This window comes from Lissotriton vulgaris, chromosome 8, assembly GCF_964263255.1.
Source record: "Lissotriton vulgaris chromosome 8, aLisVul1.2, whole genome shotgun sequence".
In the NCBI taxonomy this organism is placed as follows: Eukaryota; Metazoa; Chordata; class Amphibia; order Caudata; family Salamandridae; genus Lissotriton; species Lissotriton vulgaris.
The window spans coordinates 1,262,651,747-1,262,675,857 of record NC_141696.1 but is presented as its reverse complement, the minus strand read 5'-3'; the positions used below and the strand labels follow the sequence as shown (position 1 = coordinate 1,262,675,857).

At 45.4% G+C, this 24,111-nt stretch overlaps 1 protein-coding gene and 1 pseudogene across 1 annotated transcript in view; both read right to left on the bottom strand.

The window, feature by feature from the left end:
* Nucleotides 1-24,111, bottom strand: part of ATP8A2 (ATPase phospholipid transporting 8A2) — a 2,134,099-nt gene that overhangs the window by 1,914,355 nt on the left and 195,633 nt on the right. The window lies entirely within an intron of this gene.
* LOC147698587 (uncharacterized) lies at nt 19,767-21,542 on the bottom strand (annotated as a pseudogene).

Sequence of the window (24,111 nt, the reverse complement as noted above, 5' to 3'; positions counted from 1 at the left end):
TTCTTCTACAACACAGTACCCCTATTAGGCTGCTATATTTATCATTATAATAATATTTACAACTTGAATATTTTTATGAATTTCTGAAACTGTCTCTTGAACATTGATGTAAATTATAACCTGGTGATGGAAGAGACAATAGGACTCTTCTATGGAGGTTCAGGCTCAATTGCTTTGCTTGCTTGGTGCCACCAGAGCTTTGGTTCAAAGTGGGGGATACTCCCTTGAAGGTTTCTTGAAGTAAAGGCCGCTGGGACAGTTCTCCTGCAGTGTGCACTATTAAAGCATGTGAGATCTGGGAAAAAACTGTGACTCTGAAATTGCCCAAAAATAGCTGCGGTCAGCCATCAATAATATGTCATTCTTGTATCATTCCAAGGTGGCAGCCACATTTAGAATCAGTGTGATGGCCATATTGGAGTACTACAAAAATGATAGACTATTTAATGATGGCTGACTGAAGCAGTGTGCATTAACCATATCAGGATAATCAAATCCAAGAGAGGTGGGTGGCCATAATGGAACAGTTTTATGTTATGTTATGTTATATGTTTATTTGTAGCGCGCGCTGTTAGTCGAAACTGTCCTGGCGCGATGAAAAGATCATGGTGTCAGCCAGAGCAAGGGAAAGCTTACATAGTCTGCATAAATAAGTGAGTTTTTAGCAATTTTTTATAGTTAGCAAGATTTGACGAGTGTCTTAAGGCCTCAGGTAGGTTGTTCCACAGCTGAGCTGCACAAACCGTCATGGACTGCCCCCCCCAGTCGAACTTTCTTGAATCTGGGAATAACCACATGTCTGAGGGAGGCAGATCGTAGCTGGTGGGTCGGCTGGTAGAAAGCAAATCTGTGCTTAAGATTGGAGGGGCAAGGGCCATGTAGGGCTTTAAACACAAGGACCTGGGCCTTAAAGCGCACTCTTTGGGCCACTGGTAGCCAGGGGAGCTCTCTAAGTTGTTTGCGAACGCTGAGTCTCCTAGGGATATTAAACAGGAACCTCACCATCGCGTTCTGGACCACCTGTAATTTCCGGATCAAAAAATCTGGAATGCCGATGTAGAGGGCATTTGCGTAGTCCAGTCGAGAGAGCACAAGTGCTCTGGCTACCGCTTCCTTAGCCACTTGGGGAAGAAGGGGGAAGAACTTCCAGAGAATGAGTAGGGTGCCAAAACAAGTACCCGCCAGTCTCGAGATTTGATCGCGGAAGCACAAGTCTGCTCCGAACCAAACACCCAAGTTCTTTGCCACCCCACAGTCACCACTAGGGCACGTTGATCCAATGGGCCAGATGGATTCCCTAAAGTCTGCTGGGAATTGGCCATACAATAGAATTTCAGATTTGTCCTCATTGCATTTGAGGCCTGCCTGAGCAAGCCAGGCAAATACAGAGGACAAACATTGGCGAACACCCACTGGACTAAGGTTATTCTTATTCCATGTGCAGAGAAGCTGGGTGTCGTCGGCGTAGGCCATTATTTTCGCACCCAACCTTTCTGCCAGATGGATTAAGGGGGTCAAATAGACATTAAAAAGGAGAGGACTTAAAGTCGACCCCTGAGGCACGCCTGTCTCAACCCTGCTGTTTGAGGAGTGGTAGGGGGGAAGCCAAACTTGTTGGCATCTGTCTGTGAGGAATGATTTTAACCATCTGAGAGCCACGCCTGTTATGCCAATCTCCTCTAGCCTAGAGAGAAGCTGGACATGGGGAACCGTGTCGAACGCGGCAGAGAGGTCCAATAAAATTAGAGCCGCTCTGCCGCCTCCGTCCAGATATTCCCTAATGGCTTCCGTGACCTCCACGAGCGCGGTCTCAGTGCTAAAAGAGGAGCGGAAACCAGACTGGGCAGAATGGAGAGCCTCAGATGACTCCACAAACCTCTCCAGCTGCCGAAAAGCAGCCTTCTCACAGACCTTGGCTAAGGCAGGGAGTAAGGAGATAGGGCGATAGTTTGAGGGAAGTAGCGGGTCCGCCGAAGGTTTCTTGATCAGCGGGAGAAATTTCGCTTCCTTCCACTGTCGGGGGACCAAGCCTGATTGTAGGACTCATTGACTAAGTCAGTCACCATCGGAGCTACAACCTCCGCCACGCCACTCAAGACCCTTGCGGGGCATGGATCCACTGGAGATCCTGACTTCAGTGCTTTTAAAATAGCCAGCACATCCAATCCCTCTATGATAGAAAAACTTGACATCACAGCGGTCCTCTCAGTGCTACAGGGCATTTTAAACAAAATGAGGGGTGGGTGGGAGTTCAGAGTGTCCTGAGATACAAAAGTATCATTTATATCAGGGGATTTGAGACTCGCTTGAATTTTTTGGATCTTGTCTATGAAATAGGTTGAAAGTTTCTCACACCATCCTGCAGACGTTGGAACTGACATTACTTCTGCCACTGGGGCCGTAAAACTTTTAACAATAGAGAAAATTTCTTTGCTGTTATTTTTGGCCTTAATAATCCTGGCTGCATAATAGTCCGCTTTACTAGCCTTAATTGCTGCATAGTAGTCTTTTTGTGCTATCCTGAGCTCTGCTTTTGCCGCAGGGGAATACCCCCGTCTCCAGGTCCTTTCACGATCTATAGTCTATCATGATTGTAGCATTCCACAAGGCATAAGCAACATGATGGTCAAACGTATGATTGACTAATGAACTCAATGAATTTTATATGCATAGGTTTAGAGAATTTCAGTCATTTATATTCGACTTTCTATTGACTAACAATTTGTTTAAAGCTGTTATTTTTCTCTTTCTTGTCACACATTTCTAAAAACTTCTTGCAAATTGGCACACATCACCAACCACTTGCATATTTTACCATCGATTGCTGCAGTTCAGCATCCACTGATGCATTTCAACATCCATTTGGATCTTCAGTTATGTCCTGGCAGTAAATATTTAAAATGCATCATAATCCTTTGTGAATGCTCCAAAGTTACTACTTTGTGTTGTAACTGAACTTCCACTGTATGTCAATGTCCACTTATTTCACATACCCCTGCATGTACAAACACTTTTTCACATTCAATCAATTTGCTTATGTGTAATGTAATTGTTAACATGCCATCCTTAAGGTGGTCTCCCCACAAAGGTTTTTCTTTTTACCTCCACCTTTTGCTGAATCTTTTTGTTGGCCTTATGACACTGAGCACTTTGCCACTGCTGATCAGTGCTATAATGCATGTGCTTCTTCCGTAAACTTGTGTGTAATTGGTATAATTACACACACATTTAATTTACCAATACGTCCCTTGTAAAGTAGTATACCATATACCCAGGGCCTGTCATTTAAATGTTACTAATGGGCTTGTGGCACTAATTGTGTCACCCACAGAAGTAGCCTTTCAAACCTGTGTCAGGCCTGCCATTTGCAGTATATCAAACTAAAGACCCAGTCCAATCGCGCGCTATTATAATAGTGACAACCAGGGGGGTATATACTAGAAACCTTCTCCCCGCTACACTCTCATAAGCTTTATAAGGAGGTACTGCACTGTAGCTACGCTCAAATTAAAACACCTGTTCTCCCGGGCAACACCTCAGAACATCCACTCACAATGAGCCAACAACAGGTTGGTCACAGACGTCCACTACAAAAATAGACGTTCCTCATAAACGTGAAAAAATATGTGCGAGAAGCAAATGACCCCTCACGGAAACACCACCATCGGGGTAACTGGTATGAAATTTCCAGACAGTGCCTGTAGGTAATGGTATGCATGATTAACTACCAGCCTTTTTAGCATTAAAGTGCACACTATCACCGCCCTATGAATAAAATTGGTTAAGGGACTGGGGTGCAGTGTGTGTTTTTAAGCACTCTGTGATTTGTGTTTGTTTGTCACTAGCAGAATTTTCTGCACTTCACCATTTGTCACTTTATATGTTGTTTGTTTTGGACACTCCTTTTCTTTCCTCTCACTTTTCTTTGAGAAGCAAGTGATCACCGATGATGAGACAGGGGCCTGTCTGGAAATTTCATACCAGTTACCCCGATGGTGGTGTTTCCGTGAGGGGTCATTTGCTTCTCGCACATATTTTTTCACGTTTATGAGGAACGTCTATTTTTGTAGTGGACGTCTGTGACCAACCTGTTGTTGGCTCATTGTGAGTGGATGTTCTGAGGTGTTGCCCGGGAGAACAGGTGTTTTAATTTGAGCGTAGCTACAGTGCAGTACCTCCTTATAAAGCTTATGAGAGTGTAGCGGGGAGAAGGTTTCTAGTATATACCCCCCTGGTTGTCACTATTATAATAGCACGCGATTGGACTGGGTCTTTAGTTTGATATATAGTTTATGAGTGGAGGGCGACCCTTTCCAATTTTTCCCTCTTTGCTCCTTTGTTATTTGACTGCCATTTGCAGTGCCTGTGTGTGCAGTTGACTGCCACTTCCACTTGACATTTAAAACTACATGCAAAGCCTTAAACTCCTGTTCTTCTACATATAAGTCACCCCTAAGGTAGCCCCTAGATGGCCCTAAATGCAGTGCGCTATGTAAGTAAAATGTAGTACATGTACTTTTATGTTTTGCATGTCCTAGTAATGACAAACTGCCCAAATCATTTCTCACTTCTGTGAGGCCTACTCCTATCATAGGTTAACATTGGGAATTCCCTTATACACTTTTAAGTGGTAATTACTGATCACAAAGGAGCATCTACTTCATGTTTTATATCTTTAGAATGGAACTGATAAATACTCTTTACTAGTGAAGTTGGATTTAACATTACTGTTTTACAAATGCCACTTTTAGAAAGGGTATTTAACAGGGAAGTATGCTAGGGCCTGTATTGTTTTGGCGTCTTTGAATTAGCGCTAGACCAAACTATTTCCATTAATTTGATCTGGTACTTTATTTATACCTTTTTTTTAAATGTTTTTAAAATCTTTCTTATGTATTATAAACAGAAAGAGATTCTAAAGTCTATATACAGAAAATACTTGTGTACATATGAGTAACAACACATTAAACATCAAAATTGTGTTTTGAATCCACAATGTGAAGAAACAATAATGTGAAAGATTATTAGAGAAAAACTCATAAACAAACCATCCTAATATCTTAGAAGTCTTATATTGTATTTAGCCTCTAAATCAAAATCCTATTTCATATATAAACGTTATTTCATGAACATTCTACAAATGTTGTATGTATCAACGTTTCAATTAAGGAAGAATGGAAAAAAACAGGGAAAACATTGGTGTCAAATATATGGGACAGTTTCTCTATATATAGATAAAAAATTAATTCATAATTCCTCCATGTTCATATCACAAATCATAGTGAAGCCAACGCTTTTCGTGTTTTCAATATTAAATATGCAGACTTTCATCAGGGCTCTTGATTTTTGGTAGCACTGTGGGTTTCTGAAATTAGGATGAATAAAGAAAAAATGTTTTAAAAAACCAAATAGCTATATCTCCCTTTTTAAAGTTCACTTTCTCCTTAAGTCTGCACTCTAATTATTATACCTGGACTATAGCGTGTTTTTTGTCCGTATATAGAGGAACAGTCCCATGTATTTGGCACACGCTAAAACATTTATAAAAATATGATTGTATTATCTTGTCCTATACATGAGGATAGTTTCTCATGCTAATGTTTCAAAAAAACAAATTAAAATCAACTCCCCTCAAAACAATGCTCATAGAAAACTGCACAAACTTTGATGACTTCACCAACTACTGCCCAATCACTCATCTTCCATTTTTTTGGTTAGGCCATTGAAAAATGCTCTCTGTTCAACACCAAGACCACATCAATGTTAACCATTTCCTGCATGATAACCAGTCTGCCTTTAGATCCTACTGCAGCATGGAGACTACGACCGTACACTTCCGGCAATGCCCTCTTGACTAAAGAAGAAGACGGCCTGTTGATATTGCTGGACCTCTCAGCTTCCTTCAACACAGTCAATCACCCCACCCTAATACTCACCCTGAAGTCTCGAAAGCCCTTCACTGGTTCTCCTCCTACCTTTCCAACTGACAACAATTAGTTCACATGGACCCAAACAAGATACAGTGTAAACCTGTCTCAATTACTTGAACCTTGATGGATTCGACCGCAACTTTCACCCAATGCTAAGTCACTTGAATTTACTCTGGACCGAAATGTTAACCTCAAGGATCACATTGCCAAAAATAGAGACGGCCTGGTACCTGCTCTCGTTTCTAAAGAGAGTCAAATGTTTCTTCCAGGGAGCAACTTCAAAACTGCTGTCCAAGGCCTCATACTCTCCATCTTGATGGTGGGAATGCCCTACTCCATGGCCTCCTAAGACATCAGTCCTTTTCCATCTATGTCACAAGATCTCGAACAACATCCCTGCATCCATACCAACGGCCCTAACCCTGCTCCACCTTAAGAAAAAGTTGAAGCCTTTCTTATTTAATGCACAACCCAACTTCCCCTCCTATTAGTCTTTCACTTCCTGGTAGTCTTTGACCATGTATTGTGCTCTGTTGCCTTTTGAATAGGTTTCTACTATAGAAATACCATGTACATACATGCATACAAAGTAAAGCTGTACAAAAGTAAGAAATGCAATATTATGTTTGAGCTCAACATGAAAAAGGGCTCAATAGACTTGATAGAGATTGAACCTATGGCCTCAATGTTGGAAAGCATGCACTGTACAACTGAGCCGTCTTTCCCGGGTAGTGATGGTGTCTATTATGAAACGTCACAAGCCTTGTACAAGACACTTCCAGCCTGGGAAAGAAAGAATAACACTCATACGCATATTAACAGATGGTATGTTAATTATCATTTAACTGACAATAATGGCGTAAAAATAAAAGTGACATTTTCTCCCAGTTGATTCTGACCAGGGATGTCTATCCCTCTTGAGCTTCCAATTTGCCACTGGAGCTACAGAAGATAATGGAGTCTTTGCTTTTCCAGAGTTCTTCACATTGCTTTCTGGGGACACTGTTTCTATACATGCTCCTCCTATGTCGATTTTGGCAACCCAGAACCTCTGACCTCGGGGGAAGACAACAAACTGCACAACCAAGTTGACAACTTGGGAAGTGAACATGTAGTGAGATAAAGAGGAAGGCTTGGCAAAGGTTTCCAAATAAATATTCATGGACAACTCCTACCCCAACCTTTGTTCAAGAGGTTCTTTGCTGGCTCGATCAGTCCCTAGGGCATACTTATTAGTTGACTCTTAGAGAACCACTTCTGTACAGTGTGCACATGTGCCTTCTCTATTGGATGTGCCTTCGCCGTTCATTGCTCCATGTTGCCGTGGAGAAGGGTCGCCGTTGGCAAGGGACTGCAATTGGAGGGCGGGTAGCGGCGTGAGGAGAACTCGCTGCCCAATGTGCGATCGCTTTGGCTGAGCAGGACGGGACAAAGTTGTGGTAAACTGGGCAGTGATATGGCAAGGAGTGCACTGCCCATGAAGATTGCAAGGTTCTGCGTGGGGTAGCGTGCTACCCGTGTGCAGTGGAAGTCGGGTAGGGGTGTGGTCAGGAGAACCCTGCCCGTGATCAAACGGTGGCCTGCAGTGGATTGTGGGCAGTGGCGTAATCAGGAGCATGCTGCCCAGGAATTACAGCTTTGGCGGGCAGCGGAGAGTAGGGAGTGTGCAGCCCAGGTGTGGAGCATAGTTGGCCAGCACTGTGGCTAGGAGCACAGTGCCCATGAAGTGAGGGCATGTTTAAGTTGGAGTGTCCTGTATCACGTAGTTGGCCGACCGAGGCAGCCGGCGGAACCCCATCGGAAGATGACGACCGACTTCATGACGGAACTCGAGTGAGCGGTATTCCGTCATGATTCCAACATAGTCGGTGGAATCCCAATTTAAAGGCCCGGCTCTGTTTTTCTTAAGCCACAGAAAAATCTGACCTGACTGTTTTTACTCCACCCGCGGCACTGAAGGCACAGTATTAGTACGTGCAGGATTGTCTATTATCGCAAAAATCGTCATAAATAGCAATGTGACAGGATCAAACCCCCCCCACCCGATGACTAACAGGACCCTCTTGAACAGAATAACTGACAGAATAACACCACGAAAGAATACGACGACCGGCGAGTAGCGATCCGTGGTACCTGGTTTTCCCGACCAATATGAACCACTTGGTTGAGCAAGGCGCTTTTTAAATTCGACCACAGGAACCACAAGTTGAGACTTTTGTAGCTTGGTAACAACTGGAACTCATTTCCTCCCGATTTTGTGAAGGTGGTTCTTAATTCGCATGCGTTCCTAATAAAACAAACAGATTTTACTTCTGTTCCCTGCCCAGCATACTACCCTGGCCCTGACGAAGGTGTGGCCATATTGGCCTCTCACCGAAACGCGCGTCGGCACGTTTTCCCAGGAATACGGCAATCTGTCCTAACTACACCAGGACCCGTATTAATACCATCTGCCTGGATGAACCCCCCGATTTAGACAACTTATTGAACATCTATTGTTGTCTACGCCAGGACCATATGAATGGATGAATGAAAGTTGAATGTTCCAGCCATAGCTAGAAAAAACCCCTGTGTGAATGAGTGTGATATTTTGTTTGTAGTGTAGTCTGTACTGGGCGGACCCTAATCCCGAAAAGAACTTTATGCTATGTGTTTTGAAAAATATCATTCTGCCTATTTAATCTATACATGTCTGTCTTTTGAAAATTTCGAATAATATATTTATAAAGAAAAATAAATAATATGTATTTTTTCAATATATGTTGTGGAGTCTGTTTGGAGTGACTTGGTCCTTGACCTGTGCAGCTTCGGCCTCTAGGCTAATCACCCCCCCTTACTTTATCATGTTTGGATCCTCTAGCTAGGACCTCTTTAAATATCAGGCAGGGTACCTTCTCTTTTTCTTTATTAAGTTGGCTTTGTGGCAGGCAGTGGCGTGAGTGGAGCGTGCTGCCTGTTTTGCATAGAAGTAGGGCAGTGGTATAGCAAGAGAATGGTGATCTGGATAAGCGAGCAGAGTGGACTTACCTAGAGGAGTGCGGTAGCCTTCTCATTGCTCCAAAGTCAGTTGGAGACTGGTTTGACCTGCCCCTGCCTATAGGGTCACCAATCTAGTGATCTGTCCCAGTCACCATCATAGGGCCGGCCCTACAGTGACTGGGACATAAAGCAAGCAGCTGGTATTCTTAGCTGCAAGAAAAACAGTGTTTTGGAGAGCTGGACATTGTCGGAGCTAAGCTCGTTTGGGGGATTGAAGGCGCCCCATACTAGGAGTAGGGACTGCGACTGGAGTGTGGGTGGCGCAATGCTAAGACAACTTCCACTGGACGGTACCATGCCTGGAACCCACAGTGCTGGCGTCCATAATATGGTCTCTGGGAGAGAACGCCACAAGCCCACCAGGTACAGGAGCGAAGGTGAGGACGAAGAAGGGGGAGCGCAGTCAGCAAAATGCTGAATCAGTAGCCAGGAGAGCTATGAGGGACAAGAGCTGGACGGCGACCAGTAAGAGCTACTGAGGAGAACGGGGAACTTGGTGACAATTTGTGGCAAGGACTGGGCCTGCAAGCAAGTGCTGGAGACACTCCAGCTGGACAAGGCAGGGAACCACTCAGGAGCTGGCATCAAGAGGGCTGAGGAGCCCAATGGCAGAACCCTCACAACGGGAGGCTTGCAGCCCAAATAGCAGCCACTGTGGTGAGGAGCATGAAGAAGCAGCAGGTTCAGACTATGGGACACCTGCCCTCTCTAGAAAGGGCATACGACAGTGAGGATGAAAGCAATTACGAAGGGAGGATGGTGCCTGCAGCCAACATAACGGCAGCCTTTAAGCCCACAGTACAACAGTCGAAGTGCAAGACAGGGGATAATGGTGAGCCGCAGGTACGCAGTGTGGCTGGGGCAGGGGGGCTGCCCAGCGATGGCAGTGCACTTAGTACCAATGAGGTTACATCAGGGGGATTGCTAACTATGGCATGCAAGTGGGGGTACTGAATGTGGCAGCACTAGTGGCCTTTGGACACCAAGTCAATGCATGGCAGGTGGACAGGGGCAGCCAGGACTACACAATACAGGGCAATGGCAGGGAGGGCTGGGCTGGGGCATGGATAGAGCTTACCCCTGTTTGCCTGTGCACCATGGTGGCCTTGCCAGACTAGGAGAGCCCGCCATAGCTGTCCGGCACCCTATATTTTTGACACATCATGGGTCCATGGCAAGGACAGGACAGCGAGGCACCAAGTGCAACAGCCCAGCTGCAGGCAACCAACAGCCAGCAGCACAGGAAGGAGGGACAGCAGTGAGACAGCCCAATGTGGGTGGGGGGTAGCAAGGTACCTCAAAATCAGCAGGGGAGGCTAAGAAGCAAAGAGGTGACACAGCCGGCAAAGAGCCAGAGGCACAGGTGCCCACTGATCCCACAAATGCCTGGGTTGGGGGTGGGGCAGCAGTAGGAGGTGAAGGTAAGCCCACCAGTGAGTACTTATGTCCTTCACCAGGTGACCCACCATTTATAGCCAGGCAAACCAGTTTGGCCAGCCTCATCCCATTAGCTGTGAAATAGAAGATCTGGCACAAGGAGTATATAGACATTTTCTCACTGTTGGAAGTACGCCAGGCAGGGTTAGGCCTAACAGTACAGGATAAGAAGGTTGAAGATAAGAGGCAAAGGCGGAAGCAGAGAGTGGAGCGTAACATCGAGAATTGGTTACGGGCCTTCAGAACATTAGCAAGCATGTTTGTGCAGAAGTTCCGGCAGAGCGCAGCTGCCCTGTTCTTGCACAAGCAGAAATTGCACAAGGCACAGCTGAAATATTAAGGGGATGCCGGGATCCTGTATGATGAGGGCTTCAGGATAAAAATGCAAACTTGGCCATGTATAGACTGGGACCATCATGATGTAGAAGGGTATACAACTCATAAAGTGGCTGTCAGGGAAGGAGTTAGTAGTAAGGAGTCGCCTTTCTGGGAGACAGGACAAAAGGGAGGGGCTGAATGGGATTCCCTATGATAACAAACCAAGGGTGTATGCAGGAGGTAAAGCAGGAAAAAGCTGCAACACAGCATACTGGAGGTATGACAAAAAAAACGACTGCAAGTGGAGTCAGTCCTGTAAGTTTAGGCGCGTCTCCAGCAACTGCAGGGGGTGCACTATAAAAATAAATACAAATAAATCCAGCCATTAAATGCAAGAGTGCCAAGAGGAATGGGGATTCAAAAAATACTGTCAAAAAAAAAATAAGAGCTTGGGAGCGGTGACACTGGAAGCTGATGATTGGTTCCCCACCCAATTGCCCACACTCATAAAAACTGCAGCATTGCTGAAATTGTTGAGCAGCTACCCTGAGGATAAGGATAAACAGTTATTAGCAGAAGGTTTCATGATAGGGTTTTAGATACCATACCAAGGCCCCCAAAGTTGTCGTGTAAGCCAAAACTTGGCAAGGAGGTAGAAAAGTAGGTCGTCCGGGGGCGGGTTGCCAGCCCTTTTTCAGAACCCCGTACAGCAATTTTGTGGTGTCACCGCTGGGGTTGGTACCCAAGAAGGAGCCTGTTCAGTTTAGACTCATTCACCACTTGTCACACCCAGCCAGGCAGTCGGTCAACGACTGGCTGGTTCAGGAAAGCTGGTCATTATCCTATGAGACTATAGATGATGCCATAAACCAGATCAGGACAAGCAGGAAAGGGTCCATGCTGGCTAAGTCGGACAATGAATTGGCATTCCGCTTGCAATCTGTGCACCAGAAAGCTATCAAACTGGGGGAAGATTACTACCGCGATAAGTGCCTGCCGATGGGATGTGCGATCTCCTGTGCTTACTTTGGGGCCTTTAGCAGCTTTCTTGAATGGACTATGGGGAAATGTCAAAGCGGTGGGGGACGGATTCTTTATCTGGATGACTTTTTGTTCATAGGCAAATGGGGCTCTGCTGGGTGTGCAGGTCTGTTGGGGCAATTTGTAGCTTTGACAGAAGAGGTGGGGTTGCCCCTGGCATGGGAAAAGATGGAGGGCCCCACACACAAATGTCCTTACTGGGCATTCAGTTAGACACCATGCAGGGCCAGTTCAGACTGCCAGCAACAAAGGTGGAGCACCTGAAGCACATGATAAGGGTTGTGCTAGGGAAGAAGAACGCTACGTTGGGTGAAATTCAACAGCTTCTAGGCAAGATTAACTTTGCAACAGGATGATACAAGCAGGGAGGCCATTCGCCAGTCGACTGGCATGGTTAACATGGGGGCTGACCAAGAGGCAGCACTGGGTCAGACTGACACAAAAGGGTAAAGGAGAATCTCAGGTAATGGGCAGCATTCCTAGCTGACTTCAATGGGGCCCTGATCAAGAGGGAACCCTGGGTGACGGCAGAGCAGTCGGAACTGTTTACTGATGCAGCTGGGGGCGACGGCTTGGGGCCATCTTAGGCTCGGCATGGGCGGTTACACGCTGGCCGGCAAGTTGGCATGAGAAAGGGATCACCATGAAGTTGGTGGTACTAGAACTCCCAATCATAGTCTGATTCAGTATAAAGGAAGAACGTCACCATCAAGCAGTTTACATTAAGGGTAGACAATCACGCAGTGGTCCAAGCTTTGAATTTGGGGATGGCGCATTTCCCAATAGTAGTTTGCTTGCTGAGGCCTTTGGTAGGCTGCCAGCTTAGGGCTAATATTGCGGTCAGGGCCAAGCATATTACTGGCAGTGAAAATGCAGTGGCTGACGCGGTGTCTCGTTTTCAGTGGCAGAGATTCAGGGAGCTGGCACTGCACACAAACCACAGACTCTTCAGACCAGCAGAGATAGTATGGTCTGAGATCATACCACGAGTCATATGGAGGGGGGCTTTGATAACGCAGCAGAGGGAAGATCAAGGAAAAAATCGAACATCACCATGTCCAGAGTGTACAAGGCAAACGGATGGGGTTTCATGAGGCATGGACGCATTAACCTTAAAACAGAAGGATACTATAACCCATATGGGGTACACTTGATGGACGTGGGTACAGGCTGGTTCCTCCTCAACATCGGGGGGCTCTCGAGTTACTAGGTTTCAGCTAGGGAGCATCAGGAGGCAAGCAGGTAGGGGAGCTGTCTGAGGTCATTAAGCCACAGGCAGCATGGCGGGGACAGCACAAAGGGACAGCAGAGGAAGCGCAATAGCCAAAGGTGGAGCACCTCAAGCACATGCTCTTGAGATGCCTTGCGGCAGGGGCACGGGGAGCAGGCAATGGGTCAGCAGAGGGTGGACATGGCACTTGTAGCCTGGGTTAGGCATAAGGGCTGTCCACTACACTTGGCAGTAAGGTGTAGCGAGAGACCTCAGAAGGGGTTAGACCCTTGCTGAGAAGGGCATTCACTCAGGTACTAAGGACTGGACTTGGTTTGGTTAAGCTTGAACTGAGTTTTTGTTCAATCAATGATGTGAATAAAGAGAAGCTGCGGCCGTTTTGCACAATCAGACGCTTTTTTCATCCATTACTGCAAGGGAGGGTTGTGTGCATGTATAGTCCGTAGGGGTGGGGGGTGGAGGGGGGTGGTGGTCCTTGCTCATCTGGGAGGGGTTCGCACGCGAGCTGTGAAGGCGCAGCCGGTCCTAAGAGAGGCCCGTAACAAACCCCTACCCGGGGGCGGAACCATGATCAGACAGTAGCTGAGCCCTGGAAAACACTGGGCTTTGATTGGTCAGGTTGGTTTGAAGCGAGTAATCAGCAGAGCCCCACCCCCCCCTCCCTCGGAGCACCTCAGGGTTATAAGTTTGTGGGGAACCCCCAAAGAGAACATGTGCCTTGGTCGTTGGCCCACCCACGCACACCTGTACCGGTGAAGGCACGTGTTCTCTTTAGGGCCCCCACAACCACTTATAACCCTGTGGTGCAACCGGAGGGGGGCTTTCACCAATTGGTCACTTCAAACCAAGGCTCAGCTGCTGCCCGCTCTCAGTTCCTACCTGCCAGTAGGGGGGTTTGTCGCGGGCCACTCATCGGTCTGGCTGCGCCTCCCTGGCGTGGGTGCTTTCTGTACAGTTAAACTCAGCAACCAAAACTGACATCACCTGACACAAAAAGAGAATGCCTGACTCCAGAGCCCTGCCAGTGCACCCAGGACATTTCACCAAAGGTACTGTGGACCAGGTTAACATTTAAAGGTTTCTTTCTGCCAATGGGTGTGCTAATTCATACCGATCTGAAGCCCTCAGGGCGTCCTGGCCTGCTTTCCACAGAACACACTGAGAACAGAATTCAATGCTGAAACCGAAGCTGGCCCAAAGTGAACCCCTGCAACAATGCTTCACCTGGCTCACTAAGTGGTCAATGGATGGATGCTATCAGTAAAGGATACTGCGATAAAAGGCAGGAGCCTGTCCTTGGCTCTCCAGGTCTGATAATTACCAAAGCGCATTTGCCCTTGAGTTTGACTAGTGGATCCGTGCACCCTGTCCAAGCAGAGTGGCCCTAGGTCGCAATCAACAGAGCCATTACTGTGAAATCAGTCACAGGCTGTGACAGGAACACACTGTTCTCCACACAGAAAAGAAAGTTGTCACTTTATGTGTGTAATGAGCTGTAGCGAAAGAGGAAAGGACTATCAGCACGCGCAGCTGATTCAGTGTGGAACAGTGCTCACTTTGTAAAAAGATAAGTAGCAGACCCTTGTCATGAGGCCACTGCAGCTTGCACCACACAATGCCCCTGCCATGCTGCCAGTGATAATAACAACACAACTATTAACCATCACACTGCTTCACATGTGACAATCCGGACTATTTCAGGCCCACTAAGCTATACGAATGGCTTGGGCGACAGGTAATAATCACTTTTGATGTACATAGAATTAATAATTAACTGTTGCTGTGGTCATCTCTAAATTATACCAAAAAATATAAAGGGGAGTGAAGAGGTCTGATCAGTCATGGACTCAACCTCCTCTATGAACTATGAAAAAACAGAAAGAGTCCACTCTGAGATACATAATGTACTGCTAACCTTCCAAAAAGTGACTAAACCCAAGCGTGAAGAATGAATGTATAGCACAGTGTTTACATATTAATTCAGAACACCTAATAGACTTAAAGGCACCAGGCTATAGTCAGAGTGGTAAGAGGGATAGGTCCTGAAGAGAAGCTTGGGGTAGGCTTCGAAACATGTCGACCAGCGAGGGAACTGCTCATTAAAGCCCCTTTCCTCCTTACTCCCCATTTTTAATATTACCAGCTAGAGATAGCATTAAAGTTTAGTTTCTCCACATAGCCAGGTATTTTTTAATTCGCCCCCTTCTGACCCTTCCACAGTTGCACCAAACACATAACGTCACTTTACTTAAAAGTGCTCCCACATATCCGTCGGTCGTAGCACGTCCCGTCCCGCAGTAGGGTGGGAAGAACCAGATGATGAAGCATGACCTTTTGGTGGGTGAGGTTTATTTTAGAAAATGTATTGTTTCTCCCATGTTAGAAACCAAACGGTTCGCTTGGGTTTAGTCACTTTTTGAAATGTTAGCATCTCTAAATTAGCCAGACAGTAGCACCTTGTGGCAGATTGTCACACGCAGCAGGTGCTGACAATTAAGGCAAGAAAGTTCCAGGGGTATTTGGGTCCAGTTATTGCCTTGCCTTTAATTTTTGAAGTCTGGTTTATGTTGCTCTAGGAAATAGGAAGAACTCCTGACTTATTTGTGAGAGTTTGTAAGAATGATCCTGAGCAAAGGTTGATATCATGTAAAATAACTTAATATTCTCAATTCAGGATTGTAAAATCTTCCAATATATATCATACAGGTTTGACGCTGTTTAGTGTTGTTCATACATGTTTAATTAAATATGTGATCATAGAGAGCTACTTCACAAACAGGTCAGCCAACACGTGTTTCGCCCCATGTGGCCCGCAAGCCGTGGCTTTCTCAAGGCTTGAGGGATATGGACTTTCTTTCTATTCCTAGTTATCTGTACTTTCTGTCGATGGGTTATCCTTACATGGTGCTTTCAGTCCAAGGAAAATCACATGAAATCTGTCTTCCGTTTTAGTCTTGTTTAGATCGCATTGATGTCTGTTATCTTCTAACTATGCCGGCTACTAAGGGCCGGTGCAGAGCACCAGAAACCTGCAGCTTACATTTAGCACTAGTGTGGGAGTATTGACACTAAAGAGGATAAAACAAAAACACAGCCTTGGTGGGACAAACATAAGAACAGTAGCAAAAGCCATCAAATCAAGAGCAAGGAGCTGAAACAAACAAATAAGCCATCCAATTATGAGCAAAGAGCTGAAATATATTAGCCATCCAATCATGTGCAAGGGTCTGAAATAGACAAGTAAGTCATCCAATCATAAGCAAAGGGCTGAAATGGACAAGTAAGCCATCCAATCATGCGCAAGGGGCTGAAATATATGAGCCACCCAATCACAAGCAAGCGGCCGAGCCATGGTCCACTCTAAGTATATGTGTGACAGACAACTAGAGCTGTTAGTAGCAAGACCTCAAAGATGGCAAAGGGTGCCATGGGTTCTAAAGCAAGCAATTCTAATGGGTTTCCATACACTCCAGAGGTGTAGTTAAAGAGAGCCACAGATAGGGTGCAGTGGGCCCCTCAAACCCAGGCTCCCACTCACATGGGACACAATGTACTTATGCTGGCTATTTTTTTTTCTGGAGTTTTATAAAGCGCGAACTTGACCCGAATCGGGTATCAGAGTGCTTTACAAAGCACCAGTTGCATTACATGAGGACACATTAATTTTTGTTAGGAACAGGCAATTAGATGATTTGCCCAGAATCACAGGTTGTTCAGCGTCATTGCCGAGACTCAAACCCAGTTCTTCAGATTCGAGGTCGACCGCCCTAGCCGGTACGCCAACTCCTCTCCCCAACCTCTTTGGCCAACCTAGTTGACTGAAATAGGTGGGGTGAATCCTCTGGTCTTTAATGTGCTTCTATTGCAGAGAGCAAAGCAGTGTCCATGACTCTCTGGCCAGTGTCATCATCCTTTAGATTTGGAAAGGGGGAGCGGGGTAAACCATTTATAGCGTGGCTGACTTTCCATATATCCCTCCGCTTTGAGACGCGCCGTGACACTTTTCCTAGACCGGCCTATGACTTATGTAATTGAAAAGTGCTGGCAGAACCCGAAAGGCTGCTTCTGAAGACCGAATTTAATGTCAAGTGTACTAATTGATATGAGCAGTGGAACGTGTACTAGCTTTGATTTTATCATCCTCGCCAGAAGACAATGCACTATCTTTCATCACAGTCCAGGGCGCTAACTCTGTAAGAATGTAACTGGCGTATGTAGGCACCTACCAGCACTTACCCTGATGCAGCGCTTACCCTGATGACCTTGATGCAGCACTTACCCTGATGTAGCACTTACCCTGATACAGCACTTACCCTGAAGCAGCACTTGATGCCACACTTACACTGATGCAGCACTTACCCTAATGCAGCACTTGATGCAGCACCTACCCTGATGTAGCACTTACACAAAAGTGCATTTTTCAAAGTTCAACTTCATGGTATTTTGCTACTCCTATTAGCGAAACCGCTAATTTTTTAACTTTCATGCATTGCATTTAAGATATCTGAATTTGGGATTCCTTGCATGCAATCACAATTTAAGGAATCGCAATTTAGAGATTCCTTAAATTGCGATTTTTGCATCTGGGATGATGCATCCCAAATGCAAAAATACCGGTGGCAAAGGGGCGGATTCTGAGAATCTGCCTGTTTGCGACCAGTTTTTGGTTTGATGCATGGGGCCCTAAGTATCTTCTTGTGATTAAATTACAGCTTTGGTTGTTCACAAGGAGTATTGGAGTCTGATTGTGGGTTGTACTGTATTTTAGCATTCGATGAAGCCCCAAAGCACTTCTGAGGCGATCAGGTGAATAGTTATTCTGCTATAGCGGCTGGATGGAATAAGGGTGTTAGTTGAAGTGTCGGGTCAAAGTGTTGGGTTTTGGTGTCGTGCGCGAGGCCTAGACAATGTACAGCATGTCCGCTTGTGTTATGTAGGTGGTTGTCGGCACTAGGAATGTGAGGATGGTGTTGCAAGCAGCACATGCAAAACACTTTTCCTAAGTAAAACCTAGATATCAGCAGGTCCAAAAGTTCAGTTTTACATAAAATCCAGTTTAAGACCTCCATCAGGCAAGGTATGGAATTTACAACAGCAACTTATATATTCAATTCAATTCAATAAAACTTTATTTCGGTTGTTTTTCAAACCATAAAAGTACATATACAATATAAAATTCTTATCTCACAGAAAGATGTAAACACATATCATGTAAAGTGCCAAAAGTGAAAAAGATATGCTTTCTTTCACAAAGTAAGGTCAAGACAGAAAATATGAATATGAATGATACAAAGTTCACAATGAGTCATTACTGGTCCAGACAAGTTCTCAGTTTAACAGTCAGTTTTAAAAATTCCTTAATTTGGAGGATACTGTCACTATGCAGAAGTTGTAAATACATTAGCGCCGGTCTGATTTGTATAAAATTTAGTTTTTTTAAAAGTGTTACCAGATAGCGCTTGCGTGGGAATTCATAAAACTTACATAAAAATATAAAATGCAGCATATCCTGCGGAGACTTTCCGTCGCAGCCGCAGGGTGCTGCCAATTTGTTAAAAATGTCTGTTTTCGGTCTGATCAGCAGATGATGGAAGAGATTTAACCTAAACCTCGTTAGGAGAAATTTTTCATGGGAGGTCAATGATCCAGTCAGGTACGGTTCTATAGTTTCACAAGTTTTCAGCATGGCAAATTTCCTCACGCTTTGTTTCTGAAGCTTCACATCCTCCCTCTGAATCCTCCTATCCAGAAGGAAGGCCAGTTTAATGAGCTCCAGGTCCCCTTTTACAATTTGGCTTGGGTATAAAAACAGATCTTGACGACCAAGCCTAGCAAAGTTAGATTTCAGATATTTCAACCAAGGGGTACACATTGCCTTATCCTGACTCAGAAAATCCCTCATAATCAAATGCGTTAGTGGTATATCCTGGTTCAACCACAATTTTAGCCAACAGATCAAGGGACGTAAAGAGAACAAGTCACTTAAATATTGCGTCCCTAACTCTTCATGTACAGCAAGATTGGGGGTGCGGGACACACAGGAGATGCTTCAAAAAAGAGTTTTCAGCAATCTGCAGATGCTCACCACCAACATACCCCCAAATTTCACTCCCATAAATGGCAGTTGCATTATACAGTTTTAACATGGCACAGATAGGTTTTTTCCCCAATTTGGTAGCGAAGTTAAAGATGGAAGCATTAACCCTCACAAATTCTCCTTTCTTTTTTGCAAGATGAGGGGCCCAATTAAGTTTGGTGTAAAAAAAAACCCCGAGGTAAGAGAACGTTTTTGTTAAAGGGATTACAGTTTCATCAATTTTAAAGGTAAAAGTCCTTCTTGGTTGCTGGCCAACTTGCATGACAAATGATTTTGAGTTGTTAACTAAAAGATCTCTCTCAGTCATGAACAGTTTAAAAGCATTTAGGAGGGATTGAAGTCCCTTCTCAGTTCTCGAGATTAAAACCGCATCATCTGCGTACAGGAGTATAGGAATTCCCCGCCTACCGACTCTCGGACAATCTGCCGGGACGTTCTGAAGCACGTTATCTAGCTCATTGATATAAAAATTAAAATGGAAGGGGGCCAGGATACATCCTTGGCGAACTCCCTTTCCAATGTTAAAATTATTCGTTACACTCAGATCTTGGGAGTATCTCACATTAGCTCTGATATTGTTATGCAGATCAGCTAATAAACCAACCAGACCACTGTCTACCCCCTTCACCCTCATGGACTGCCATAGCTTTCCCCTGTTAACACAGTCGAAAGCTCAGGACAGATCCATGAAGGCGAGACGGATGGTACCTCTATGCACTACAGTGTACTTACTTAATATTAAAAAGAGATTCAGGCACTGAGTTATTGTGGAGCGACCACTACAGAAACCGTACTGAGAAATGGACATAATGTTTTTTTCCTCAGCCCAATCAGATAGTCTCTGCAATACCATTCTTCCTACAATTTTAACCATAGAGTCTATTAATGAAATGGGTCTGTAACAATGTGGGCTACCTTTGTCCCCCTTCTGAAAAACCGGGACAATTGTAGAGACACCCCATGATTGGGGACAACCATCTTTCACAGCAGCATTAAAAACAGACTCAAGTATGGGTGCCCAGAAGTTAGGCTCGGACTTAAATAAGTCCGGCGGGATCCCATCAGGTCCTGGGGCTTTCCCAGCTGTTAGACCAGCAATGCCCTTGATGACCTTACCTCTATTAAAACTAATCATTTCACCACCACTGGCAGAAGGGGCAATGTTATGAGACTCATCCAACGAGCAACAATACAATTTCTTAAAATGTTGTTCCCAGTCCTCCTTAGGTATATGGCATTCTAAACCGTCGCCCTGCTCCTGTGCCAAAAAAGGTTTCCTTATCACTGCCCAGAATCTAGTGCTACACTGCTGAGTAGTGGGATCAAGAATCTCACTCCATGCCTCTTCCCTAAGGGATTCCTTATGTCTGGCAATAATAGTTTTGTAATTCTTCCGGCATAGCTAAACTTTTGCCTTTATTCTTGGTTTGGTAGCCAGTGCTCATCTTAAATTTCTGGCTGCTTTTGAGCATTCATGATTAAACCATTTGGGTCCCTTGATCTCCAACTTCTTTGCGGGAGCTGACAACAGCTTAGAAACCTTAACTGATAGATTTTGAAAAGCACTAAGGACATTATTTGGCGGTGCGCCTTCTTGCATACAGACCATGATCTTGTCTGCACAAGCGACTTTAATCTCTTTGTACAACAGATCTGGGATGATCTTGGACCATCTTATTCGCCGTCTCCCATCTGTCATACTCACCCTACCTGTAGTGTGATTCAACCCTTCTTTGACTGACCATGGGCCCCTCATGTGTACAGTGAGTGGATTGTGATCGCTAAATTCACTGTCATCAATAATGAAGGAATCCACAAAGGACTGCATTGATGATGTTAAAAATACAAAGTCAATGAAGGTTCCCCGCCCGTGACCCTTAAAGGTCGGTATCTCAAATAGCACACTAGCGTCCAACAGTTCCATTGTCGCCGTTAGGTCCAGATCATTAAGCATATCATTTAAATGTCCCCCCTCAGTTGTGTGTTCTAGGGGAAACCCCTCGGACCGCGCACAATGCAAGTCCCTAATACATTTAAAAAGGGGGTCCCCACAGGGATGAACATTAAAATCCCCCATGGTCAAGAGATTGTGCGAGCAGTCCTTCATTGAACTACTAATGAAAGCATTCAATGCTACTATCTGACTAGGGGCTGAACAAGAATTAATAGCATTATTAAAATTAACCACGCCGGCCATACAGTTTTCCCCCAATAAAACTAAACCGATAATACCAGTATTGCATGTTGAGACTCTACGTACTTTGCAGGATAATGCAACAGAGACGAACGTAACCATTCCCCCCTTGGGTCTGCCCCTAATGGTTGCTGTTGCAGGGACATAAAAAGCCTTGTACCCTTCGAGAAAGTGGTTGCATTCAGTTGACCAGGTCTCCTGCAGGCAGATGATTTGAAACTGCTTAATGTACCTGACCCAGTGACAATCCTCCATCTTAGTGCCCAGGCCCGCAATGTTCCATGAAATTACATTGTTCTGCCTCGTTTTTGCATGAGTTAACTCTGTGCATCCCGCTTCCTCCAGACTGTCATTACCCTGACCCACAGGTTCCTAACGTCAATCACATGACTCTAGACCTGAAAGGGTCTCATATCTATTCTGTGTTACAATATTAAACCCATTCCCACACTGGCTACCAACGTTGTACAAATATGCTCCCTTAGGGGTTGGTGGCTGAATAGGAGTAAATGGTCTAAATGACCCAGAGTTCAGTGGTGCTTTAATCAAATGGGTATAGAAGTAACCAAGTGGGCGTACACATATACTATTCACAGTGTAAACTAAAGAAGCCGCTCTTAATAAGACTGTGGCAACATGTTGGGGATGTTTGAAGTTAACAATAATGCAATCTCCATTTGTTGTCTTTCTGGATGTTCCAATCCAGTTCACCCTCCTTGTTGACAATACTTGGTCAGCAAATGTAACTGGAAACCCACAGTTTTTGTTCAACCATGATACTGTTCTATTTTTTAATGAGTCATGGGATTCCTCGTAGGGATGAAGAGAATAACACTCAGTGGGGGGAACATTTGTAAGAACAACCACATATGGTGCGCAGTCTGGAGGAAGGTTAGCAGGGCGGCTTTTCTTTACATACGTCAGAGCTGGCGTTCCCTCTGAGTCTACCGTGGCCTTTTTATTCTGGATGATTGGAGGGGTAGACTCAGATGGGGCTGGGGATGTTAGCTGGCTGGTTTGCTGTAAGTTCACTCTACCCGCTCCTTGCCCTTCAACAACTGGTCTCTTATCCACTGCTTTTGATCTTCCGGCAGCAGCTGAGGACAAATGTGTTGCTAACAACTCACCCAATCTCTTGACTTCTAGGGCCACGTTATCTAATTTAGAAATCAAGGGTTTCATCAGCTCTACAAATTTTTCCTCTATCTTGGCTTCTATCGCACGCATTAGAAGGGCAAATTGCTCCGAATTTATATTGGTGTTCGTACCAACCACACTTTGTCCTTCCAGAGACTCATTTAAAACTGCAGCACTATTTGGAGCTGAATGGCCTCTTCCTACTCTTTTTTTGCTGTTCTTTCCTCCACGTTTAGTTTGTGCCTTTCTGCAAGTTCTCATTGGCCTAGGGGAGGGTGGTAACTCTTCAGCTGTGTCGTTAATTATATCAGGACAGTCTTCATTTGGTTCTACATGAACCTGCGCCTCGGCCATTATGATGCCCCCATTGTCCTGATCCAAGATGTCAATTACAGCCAGATCCACCAGTGGATGAGACGACTCTTCCTGTAAATCAGGATGATTCCCTCGACCTAGAGAGGCCGTACGCTCGGTGTTGATTTGGGTCACCTTTTTACCAGGTAATTGTCCATGGTTCCTAGGCCAGATGCAGTTTTGTTTGACTTGGCCATAGACATAGTTCAAACTTGCCTATATCCCACGAGGCTAATCAAGTTACTAGAGTAAATATTCACACGCGCTTTACACTAGTAATAGTTAAGTGAGACTCACTTAGAACGTAGGTCCTGGAGTAAGGCGCCAAGAGCCGTGGCCCAGCCCAGCCTCCTCTGGCCTCCTCTGGCCACAGAGGGCCCGCCTTTGCCCGGGCTTAGCCCGGCGACGCCCGCGCGCGTCCGTGACGCGTAGGAAGCTTCCGTGCTTTAAGCGCCTCCTGGCACGCTACAGGCGGAAGTGGGTGGTCCAACAAAGCAGCACTGCAACCTGGGAGCTACAGTCTCCCCCAACTGCGGCCGCACAGCGATGGAGGAACGGCGGCAGAGGAGACCGGCATCAGGGACCCAGGAGTGGTACAGCAGGTGAGGCGGTGATGAAATGACCGCAAAATGCCCCAGCAGTAATGCCCCCGCAGTCGGAAGCGTCTCCCCCTTATATATTTCGGGGCTTATTTACAAGCCCAATGCCACAGGCGGTGCAATGGGCTTGCCCATATTTACAAGGGCATGTAAAGTCACCCCGCGTAACTTTTCACGACCTTGTAAATATGGGCCTCTTTCATGCATTACTCTGCGAGAAAGGGGCGTTCCATGGGTGTTACTGTGGGTGTTCGCACACAACATCCAGGGGCATGTGATGGAGACAGAGCTTGCACGCTATGAGTGGTGAGTGTTGTGGTCTCAAATGGTCATTTTTTGCATGTGAAGAGAACATTATGAGGCTCATGTTTCTCCCAAATGTCAGCTGATGTTCAGTAGCTTGTCAGATTGTGGAAATGAGGCCGAGAGATGAACGACAGTGGCTCTGTAGGACCTTTCAACAGAGCAGATCTTCTTATGTCTAGACACTGGTAGTAGTTTTGGTCTGCCTTTCCTTATAAATCAGGTCTCATTGAAAGAACTGTTGTCACTCTTCATAGATATAATTACTGATCAAACAATTTAAAAAATCTGATTTAGGGCCCAATTACGATCTTGGCGGATGAGATACTCCGTAACAAATGTGACGGATATCCCGTCCGTCATATTACAAGTTTCATAGGATATAATGGACTTGTAAAAAGGCGTACAGGATATCTGACCTGACCTACTAA